The sequence below is a fragment of the Triticum urartu genome, chromosome 3, assembly GCF_003073215.2.
Source record: "Triticum urartu cultivar G1812 chromosome 3, Tu2.1, whole genome shotgun sequence".
Taxonomy (NCBI): Eukaryota; Viridiplantae; Streptophyta; class Magnoliopsida; order Poales; family Poaceae; genus Triticum; species Triticum urartu.
In genome coordinates, this window is record NC_053024.1 from 319,646,487 (window position 1) to 319,656,254 (window position 9,768).

The following is a 9,768-nucleotide window of genomic DNA, read 5'->3' on the forward strand; positions in this document are numbered from 1 at the left end:
AGGAGTAACGTGTTGGTCCAAAGGACTTCTTGGTGCGCTACCTCACGACGGGCCAACACGTGATCAGGTCAACCGAAGCAAGCATGCAGTGTCCGGCCTTCGTACGGTACGGCGGTGCCTGTGGCACAGCGAACCGACTCGGTCCGCATGTCGTTCTTTAATAAATACCTAGTCTATGTTAGGGTTTTAGACTCGGGTTTTATTATACTAGCACATACGCCCATGCGTTGCATCGGAAGAGAAAAAAATATGTGTGCTTAAATTAAATTTAATGGGAAGCAGAGTGGAGCTAGCTACAACCGAGTCTGAATTAAAAAACCTTCCTATTTGCCGTTGTACTAAAAGACTTTAGGATTCACATCACGCCGGTCCAACGATTTCAGAGGCTTCCTACTACTGCCATCCTCTTTGAAGCTGGGCGAAGGAACTTACACTTCTCCCCTCTGGAAGCCATATGTAGCTTCAAGTAGTTAAAGGCATGTGGATGCATAGGAAGATGAGTATATGTTGAATGTTGAGAGAGCGGCGTTTCTGAGAAGGGCAGCAGCTGATCACATTATCGTGGACGTTGGTCCAGCTCTTGGGATGAGCGCTAGTGGGTCCAGGTCAGCATATACGGTGTCCTGAAAATGATATCGCGCGGTGGAATACGGAAGTGAAACAGTAGTGTACGCCAGCTCCCGGGCATGTTCTTTAGAAACGCCCATTACATTGACAAGCCGAGCCGTGGCTCAGGACCGTAAAGACAACCTAACCCCCAATCAGACATGTAATGACGCCGTATGATGCGAACAAGCCTCCATCAAGGTCGCAGTAAATGCTGTTTGGTAGGTCAATAGTGGGACAGCCGGAGATATCATGGTCTCACTGTTGCATTTTGAGTACTACCTCCCTCTCATCCCCCTTCCTCGACTGCCTACCCAACTAAAACGGTGGGAGGCGAATCAATGGTGGCGGAGGGGAGTGCGATGATGTCTGCGGACGAACTGCATAATGGGCTAGAATTTCTCCTACATCCAGTTGAAAGGTACGATGCTTATCTCAGTATTCTATTCTATTCGATCCAGATAGGCATGAGGAGGAAAAATGCCGAATGCTCTTTCGTTTTCCCCGTTATGCCGTAGATTCCCGCTGACGGAAGTCACTGCCGATGTTGAGCAGCCAGATCCACCGGCGCTCATGGACGTCCGGCGGTCAGCGCCGCCTACTGCCGACTCTTCTTGTGCCGTTGTGGTTGGCCACCTCGGTGTCTCCTCTGGGCATAACAGATTTGCTGGCAAGAGGCCGCTTTCACCAACCAAATCCGCCGAGTCCACTAGGAAGGTTAACCCCGAGGCACCAGGATGGATAAGAAGGTATACCTCTGATTCAGTTGTTCTATTTCACTTGCACATTTTCAGAACATATGTGAGAATTATGTCCGTTAGCATGTGTCAGCTGAAGTGATGCTCCAAAAAAGTTAGATCAATTCTGAACTTGACATTATCTGCTGGGATTGTAAAAAAAGCTTCAACAACTAATAAAAAGAGTGGTTCTATAACCTGGCGCGCTCCTCTGGACAGAGTGCCATGTGCCGGTAGAGTTACTCCTTTGGAAGAAACCATAAGGAGATATGCTGACAAACCTTCGGAAAATGTAGTAAAACCAAAGATTGGGATGAGTTTTGATTCCCTCGGCGAAGCGTATGATTTCTATAACCTATATTCTTGGGAGCTTGGGTTTCAAATACGAAATGGCAAGAGTCGTTTAAATGTCGAAAGGACTAAATGTATGCAAGAGATTGTCTGCGGATGCTCCGTCAGCACTTCAAAACTCACATAAAGATCATTATATTTCGGGTTTTTTTAAATAATTTAGACCACTACATTTCATTTTTTTAGTTTTGACGAATGGAAAAATGTTTGTAGGGGAAACATGAGCAACAGAATAGCCGTTCTTGCTGCTGCGAGTGCCATGCGATGGTCAGATTACTAAGAGCTGTAGACAATGGATGGTACATTGCTGAGCACTGGTCAAGCCACAATCATTCCATGTCTCTTACATGCAGAGAAAAAGTTCATTGGCCGTCCCTCAAACACATAGACGTGTACACAAAAGATTTGGTGAAGCAGCTAAGGGCGAACAATGTGAACCTCAACAAGGTGTATAGCATAGTTGGCAGCTTCTTTGGTTCATCACATAGCGTGTCTTTTACAAAAAGGTCATTACGCAATCTGTGTGGACGAATAAGCCAAGACCAAGCTGACGATGATGTCAACAAAACCTTAGTTGTGTTCAAAGAGATTCAGCAGAATGACCCGGAATTCACGTACATGGTCCAGGGTGATGAGGAAAGCAGAATAAAAAAACTTATGTGGACAAACGGAAACAACAAGTTGCAGTACAAGTTCTTTGGTGATGTTATTACATTCGACGTTTCGGATCAACTTGTATGACATGCCCTTTGCTTTGTTCGTTGGTGTGAACAATCACTTTCAAAGCATAATACTTCCTGGTGTCCTGATGCGTGATGAGCAAGTCGAGAGCTTCTAGTGGGTATTTTCTGAATTCATCAACATGATGGGCGGGAAGCATCCACAAACAATATTGACAAGTGTGTGCGAAAAGCTTGAAAATAATGATGCATATGTAGATATGTAGTACTGGATAAATGCAAAAAATGATTATGTTTGCCATGTTGTCCACATTGTAGATCAAGCAAGATCCAGGGAGATAGCGATCAAGAGTGAGCTCCCTAATACTGTGCACAGGTGGTGCAAGTGGCATGTTCCTAAGAAAGCAAAGGAGAACCTTGGCCCACTATACGTAAGCAAAAGCGAGTTCAGGGCTGAATTCCACAAAGTCATGAATCCCATGATAAGTGTGGAGGAACTTGAGACTGCATGGGGTGCACTTGTTGAGAAATACAATTTGAAAACCCACAATTACATGACAAACCTTTACGAGATACGTCGAAAGTGGGCGAAGCCATACTTCAAAGGTGTCTTCTGTGCCAAAATGACTAGCACCCAGCGCAGCGAGAGCGTCAACAACATGCTGAAGATTTACATGCCGCCATCTAGCCCAATGCATGTATTCGTGCGCCAGTACACGAGGCTTCAATTCGACTGTGAATCAGATGAGAGCTACCAAGAGAAAAGAACAAGGATTGTGAGTCAGATTTACTTCCCCGTTCTTCCATTACTCCTTTTTTGGGTATGTGCGATTACGATCCAAGGAAAGAATGACTAATTGTCTCTTTTCTGTGGTGCTTTCCCAGAGTGGTGCTGTGATGAGGACCAACATTCCTATCGAAAGGCACGCGAGTAAGTAAGATTTATACAAGAAAGATGTTTGAATTATTTGGTGAGAATCTGTTCGAAGGTGGTTCATACCAAGTTGAGGAATTGCAAAAGAAAAAGAAATATATCGCAAGGCACAATGACGCTGAAAAAAGAGAGAAGTGAAGCAAGGTGGAATATGTAGTGACAATACCGGAAGAAGGTGATTAGTTCGATTGTGAATGCGGGCAGTTTGCCCACTTGGGGATGCTTTGCTGCCATGCCTTGAAGGTTAATTGCTCACTAAAAACTTACATGTGATTTTTCTCGTCAAGTATGATTACATATCACTTGTGGGGGCTTACTTGTTTCATCCTTAACTCATATGATGGACTACATTGGCGTGGAGGAGATACCTAAATGGCACATCTTAAAAAGGTGGACAAAAGATGCTAGAGACATCTTGCCACAACACATTGCTCATTTCCAAAAAGACCAGGCTGCTAATCAATCATTTACATGTCGGAGTTCGACTCTGTACCTGCATTCTATGGAACTGGTGAGGATTGGAGACTCGTCAGTCGCGGCATACGAGCTGGTACTAGGGAAGATCAAAGACCTAATACTGGAGGCATCTCCTTTGGGTGAAAACATAGATGGACTAGGGATTGAGGATAGGATAGCTGTAGAAGCAAGCATAAAGAAAAACATTGATGCGGAAATGGTTGACAATGAGAACAACATGACCATGTCTGGCAATTGGGATGCGCTCGCTGGACTGTCAGCTCAAACCAAAAAAACATGGCGTTGGGAGACCAAGCTCGAGCAGAGAGAAAGCACCATATGAAGGTCTGAGCAAGAGGACAAGGTTCTGCAGTATGTATAAAGAGGACCACCTGCCCAGAGAGGGGTGATGTTCCTAAGTAACCTCGCAAGCCTATCACTTGCAAGAATTGCAGTGTTACAGGGCACTGACGTACCTCATGCACTAGGCTGCTTATGCCCAATAATCTTAGGATTTGTGCTGAACTTATGTACTAGTAGAATAATCGATGACTTTCCTAGTGTGTTACATGTGGATGAATTTCCCATGCTTGATCATCTTGACTGTAAACTAGTTGCCTTGAGTTGAAGTTGTTGTGTATGAACCGATAAAAACTGAAATTACCAAACAGTGTGGTAGTAGACCATGTGTGATGCCAAAATAATAGCTGACTGCAAACAAGGTGTGAAAAAAAAATCATAGAGCATTCATTGGTAATTTCAGCCGTGCAATGCGGTGCTACTTGACCATGAAAATCCCTGATGATGGTTGTTTGGCTGCTGGCGCCTGGAGGTGCATACAAAATGGGCAAGCTGAGTGCTAGTCTGCAGGTATTTTTTTGAATATACAAGGTGCTGGTAGAATATTGAATGCCTTATTACACATGTCAGTATGCGCCCCATGCTTTCAAATTTGAAAGTGCATACTGCGCTTCCACTTGGACGGCTTCGCATTACTTAAGGAGTTGAGCAGCAATGAACTCTTGCCAAAAAGGGACAGGTAGGCTCAGGAAACAAACTGATCCATCCACTCTCATCCCGTACCACTACGGCGTTGCCGTGTAACAGCAAATCAATGCACGGGCCCATCATCGAATACCCCGTGGAATACGCGAGTCACGTATGCTTGTGAATACGAGAATCCACGTGCATCCCGAGAAGAGCCAAAGGCCAAGGTACCGGCCTTAGCTGTGCAGGATTAGAAACAAATTTTCGGAATGTTGATGTAATCATAACACATAGATTATTACCAGCACAAAGCATTTGCTATGTTAAAATGGTATAATGGTAGTCTGTAGTATCACGGATCATGATATTGCTACAAATTTGTGTAAGAAAAAATAAAAAAAAGAAACATGAACTGCCATATTCATTCGGAAGGAAAACAACACCTTGCTCAAATAAAAAAATCTATCAAACGAAGACACTGTTATTCATAAATATCTAGTGTAGATGACAATGCAGTTAAGTGATGGAGAATAAAATTGGAAATGAACATGGCCCAATCTAGACGAATAGATATTAGCTAGGAGAACCAGTTAAATTGTCTTGCAAAAACATACCAAGAAAAGTGGAAGTGATGGAGCACAACAGTAGCAGATAATCATTAATGTGATGGAACATCTGTTCACATAGTAATAATCTGTCAAATGCCATGAAGCGTCAGAAACTACATGATGTTACAACAAGAACAACATTCAGTTCTACAGAAAAGTTGAAGTCCACTCAATTGTTTACACTATATAACTTAGAAATACGTATTGACAATCAAAAGTGCTTCCTGTAAAAAAAAATCTCAAAGGTTCCGCACCTCCATGAGCTTCCTTTTGAACACACCACCTCACAAGTTAGTTAGAGAAACGGAGACATGGCGGATTCCGGCTGATTTTGGCGTGATTCCTACATAAAACTCCTCAACTGAAGAATGTCACAACAGCAAATACATCAACTCGGTGCTTCACTATTTTCTTTCAAATCAGCCGCCTATGCAGGAAGGAAGCGAAACGGGAGGAGGGGAGAGGGGTGAAATTTAAGAAATAAAGCTTTACTATGTGCAACATCCATATTTTCCGAGGTTCAAAATTTTTATTTAAAAAATGGGTCACGACTTTAAATAACAAAACTGAACCACCTAGAAATCAGGATGTCACGCAATGCTAACAACATATGAAGTTTCACCCATATCAAATGTTAAACAAATAATCACTTTCTAATTTAAAAGAGATAAAGGGTTCAAAATAGTATAATGAATAAAAAAATGAAAATCAGCTATGAGACACATATGTATGGCTTGCTATGTTTTGTAGCACCAACCGACGTAACCAAAATGGAGATGCTGAGAAATAGGATTAAGGACTGAAATATCAACAAAGTAAATTAGAAGATATGGAAGTGTTACCCTAGTTTCAGACCCTCGAGTTGATCCTTTTTTCAGATGTAGAATTCATCATATTAGGCAAGAAGATCAACAAACTCCTTGTGGACTGACATTGAGAAGCATACAATGGTAAAACCATTCACCAGATTAGCACCTTAATCTATGCCACTTTCTTTGTTGATTAGCAAAGCCAACTCCAATATGCCTGCTAAAGCATTGTCCATCTACAATGTCCTATCACTACTAGGGAAAACCCTAGTAGTAGCGCGGGTTTTGAGGCTAGCAGCAGCGCGGGTGGCCGCGCTACTAATAAGGCGCTACAGCTAAATTATAGTAGTAGCGCGGTCCTTACCCGCGCTACTACAGTTGACGATATCAGCAGCGCTATTTATGAACGCGCTACTATTACTTAGCTGTAGCGATTTCATAGTCCCTCGCTACTGCTATATCTTTCATCATTTTCCCTCGTACCCCTTTCCCTTTAATTTTTCCTTTCAGATACTAGATACTAGGTACTGCTAGTAGATATCAAATTCATAAACCATTACTGGGTAGTACTCCCTTCGTTCCAAATTACTCGTCGTGGTTTTAGTTCAAACCACGACGAGTAATTTGGAATGAAGGGAGTACTAGATAAAAATTTAATGCATAGTCAACATGCATCCTCAAGTAGTACAAGGTCATATCAACGACGATCATCATATGTAGTTCTAGATGATATCGACGACGATCATCATATGTAGTTCTAGATGATATAGCCACACACACATATGTAGTTCTAGATGATATATCCACACACACATATGTAGTTCTAGATGATATCGAAGACAACCATCATCCTCAAGCTTGGGCGGTTGGTGTTCCTGATAGTAATTAGGATGGCCTGTCCAACACGAAGATTCTTGTAACTCCCTCGATGTGGCTATATCTCTTACGTGTTGAAGCACGACTTAGAGGCATAACCGCATTGAAAGCAATGTCGCAAGTGAGGTAATCTTCGCAAACAACCCATGTAATATAAATAAAGGGGAAAGGATACATAGTTGGCTTACACTCGCCACGTCACACAAATACATGAATAACATTACATTCAACCAAATACACTCAAGGTCCGACTACAGAACCAAAAAGAAGATAAACCCCAAATGCAACATAGTCCCCGATCGCCCCAATTGGGCACCACTACTGATCATCTGGGAAAGACACGTAGTAACGACGAGAGGCTTCATCGAACTCCCACTTGAGCTCGGTCATATCATCTGGAACGGTATCATCGGTCCCTGCATTTGGTTTTGGAAGTAATCTGTGAGTCACGGGGACTCAGCAATCTCACACCCTCGTGATCAAGACTATTTAAGCTTATAGGTAAGGTAAAGGTATGATGTGGAGCTGCAGCAAGCGACTAGCATATATGGTGGCTAACATATTCGCAAAAGAAAGCGAGAAGAGAAGGCAAAAGCACGGTCGGACAACTATGATCAAGAAGTGATCCTAGAACAACCTACGTCAAGCATTACTCCAACACCGTGTTCACTTCCCGGACTCCGCCGAGAAGAGACCCTCACGGTTACACACGCGGTTGATGCATTTTAATTAAGTTAAGTTCAAGTCTTCTACAACCGGACATTAACAAATTCCCATCTGCCCATAACCGCGGGCATGGCTTTCGAAAGTTCAAATCCCTGCAGGGGTGTCCCAACTTAGCCCATCACAAGCTCTCACGGTCAACGAAGGATATTCGTTCTCCCAAGACAATCCGATCAGACTCGGCATCCCGGTTACAAGACATCCTCGACAATGGTAAAACAAGTCTAGCAACACCGCCCGGATGTGCCGACAAATCCCGATAGGAGCTGCACATATCTCGTTCGCAGGGCACACTCAGATGAGCCAGACGTCGGGTAGGCCAGCCTAGAGGTGCCCCTGGTAGCCCCGGACATCGCTCAGTTGGACCAACACTTAGAGAAGCACTGGCCCCGGGGGGGGGGGGGTTTAAAATAAAGATGACCCTTGAGTCCACGGAACCCAAGGGAAAAGGCTAGGTGGCGAATGGTAAAACCAATGTTGGGCATTGCTGGAAGAGTTTTATTCAAGGTGAACTGTCAAGGGGTTCCCATTATAACCCAACCGTGTAAGGAACGCAAAATCCGGGAACATAACACCGATATGACAGAAACCAGGGCGGCAAGAGTGGAACAAAACACCAGGCATAAGGCCGAGCCTTCCACCCTTTACCAAGTATATAGGTGCATTAAGATAAACAAGATAATATAGTGATATCCCAATAATAAACAAGTTCCAACAAGGAACGATCTCCAATCTTCACCTGCAACTAGCAACGCTATAAGAGGGGCTGAGCAAAGTGGTAACATAGCCAAACAACGGTTTGCTAGGACAAGGTGGGTTAGAGGTATGACATGGCAATATGGGATGCATGATAAGCAAGTGGTAGGCATCGTAGCATAGGCATAGCAAAAGAGCGAGCATCTAGCAAGCAAAGATAGAAGTGATTTCGAGGGTATGGTCATCTTGCCTGCAAAGTTCTCAGAGTTGCCTTGATCCTCGAAAGCGTACTCCACGGGCTCCTCGTTCACGTACTCGTCTTCCGGCTCTACCCAAACAAGAACAAAAAGAACAAAGGAACACAATCAACCACGTGCAATGCTCAAGCAACATGATGCAGACATGGTATGATATGCGGGACGCAGTATGCGATACATATGCAAGATTTGGAAAGGAATGAATGAACGTGGCCTCAACTTGGAAATCCAAGAGTGCCACTGGAAAGAGGAGTTTATTTCGGTTGAAATCGATATAAAGATCACCAGAATCGGATGCACGGTTTGGAAATGGCAAGCAAAACAAATATGGCACCGGTCTGCGATAAATAGCAAGTAGCCATCTAAATGCATCAAGTTAAATATGCTACAACACTCAAACAAACAACAAAATACATGGCAGGGATCCACTCATGATCCTTGACAAAAGATGAACACTGAGCTATGGCTAATTCACTCATTAACAGGTTCAAACAAGCATGGCAAAAGTGCAAATGATTACTGGTCTTAGACTTAGTGAAATTATCAGCATATCAGGAATTATCATCAGGAGGCAAACTTTAGAGCATGAAAACTACATGCTACAGGAACATATCATGGTCAGGCAAGGCATGGCATGCAACTACTCAAAGCATATAACAAAAGTCCCTTAGTGACCATGAGCCAAAAGGGATCATAAAATACAATTGCAAGCATGTGAACATAGCAAAAACATAAACAGGTTCAGACTTAGTGAAAAACTGGAGCATGCAAACAGATTAACAAGTAGGCATGTTTACGAGCTCGATGCACTCACTACAGAGCATTGCATGACAAACTAAGCATACATCCATCAAAAAGACATGGCATAGAAGCTAGACATGGCAAGAACAACAACATAGCATGCATGGATCAATAGCAACATCCTCGGCAAAATCGCTAAACATGTCAACAATATGCCAGGAACATTTTATAGCAAAAGTAGAGCTCGATTGACTCAAGCTAGGGTCCTCCATAAATGAAAACAAATACATGGATGGATAGAGCACCA

General features: G+C 43.2%; 1 long non-coding RNA gene across 1 annotated transcript; it reads left to right on the plus strand.

Annotated features, from left to right (window-relative positions):
* Positions 1-676: 676 nt before the first annotated feature.
* Positions 677-4,493, plus strand: LOC125543920. Its single transcript, XR_007299053.1, has 4 exons — positions 677-1,027; positions 1,162-1,355; positions 1,908-3,150; positions 3,260-4,493. It is a non-coding gene; the product is annotated as an uncharacterized LOC125543920 (long non-coding RNA).
* The last annotated feature ends 5,275 nt before the right edge of the window (positions 4,494-9,768 follow it).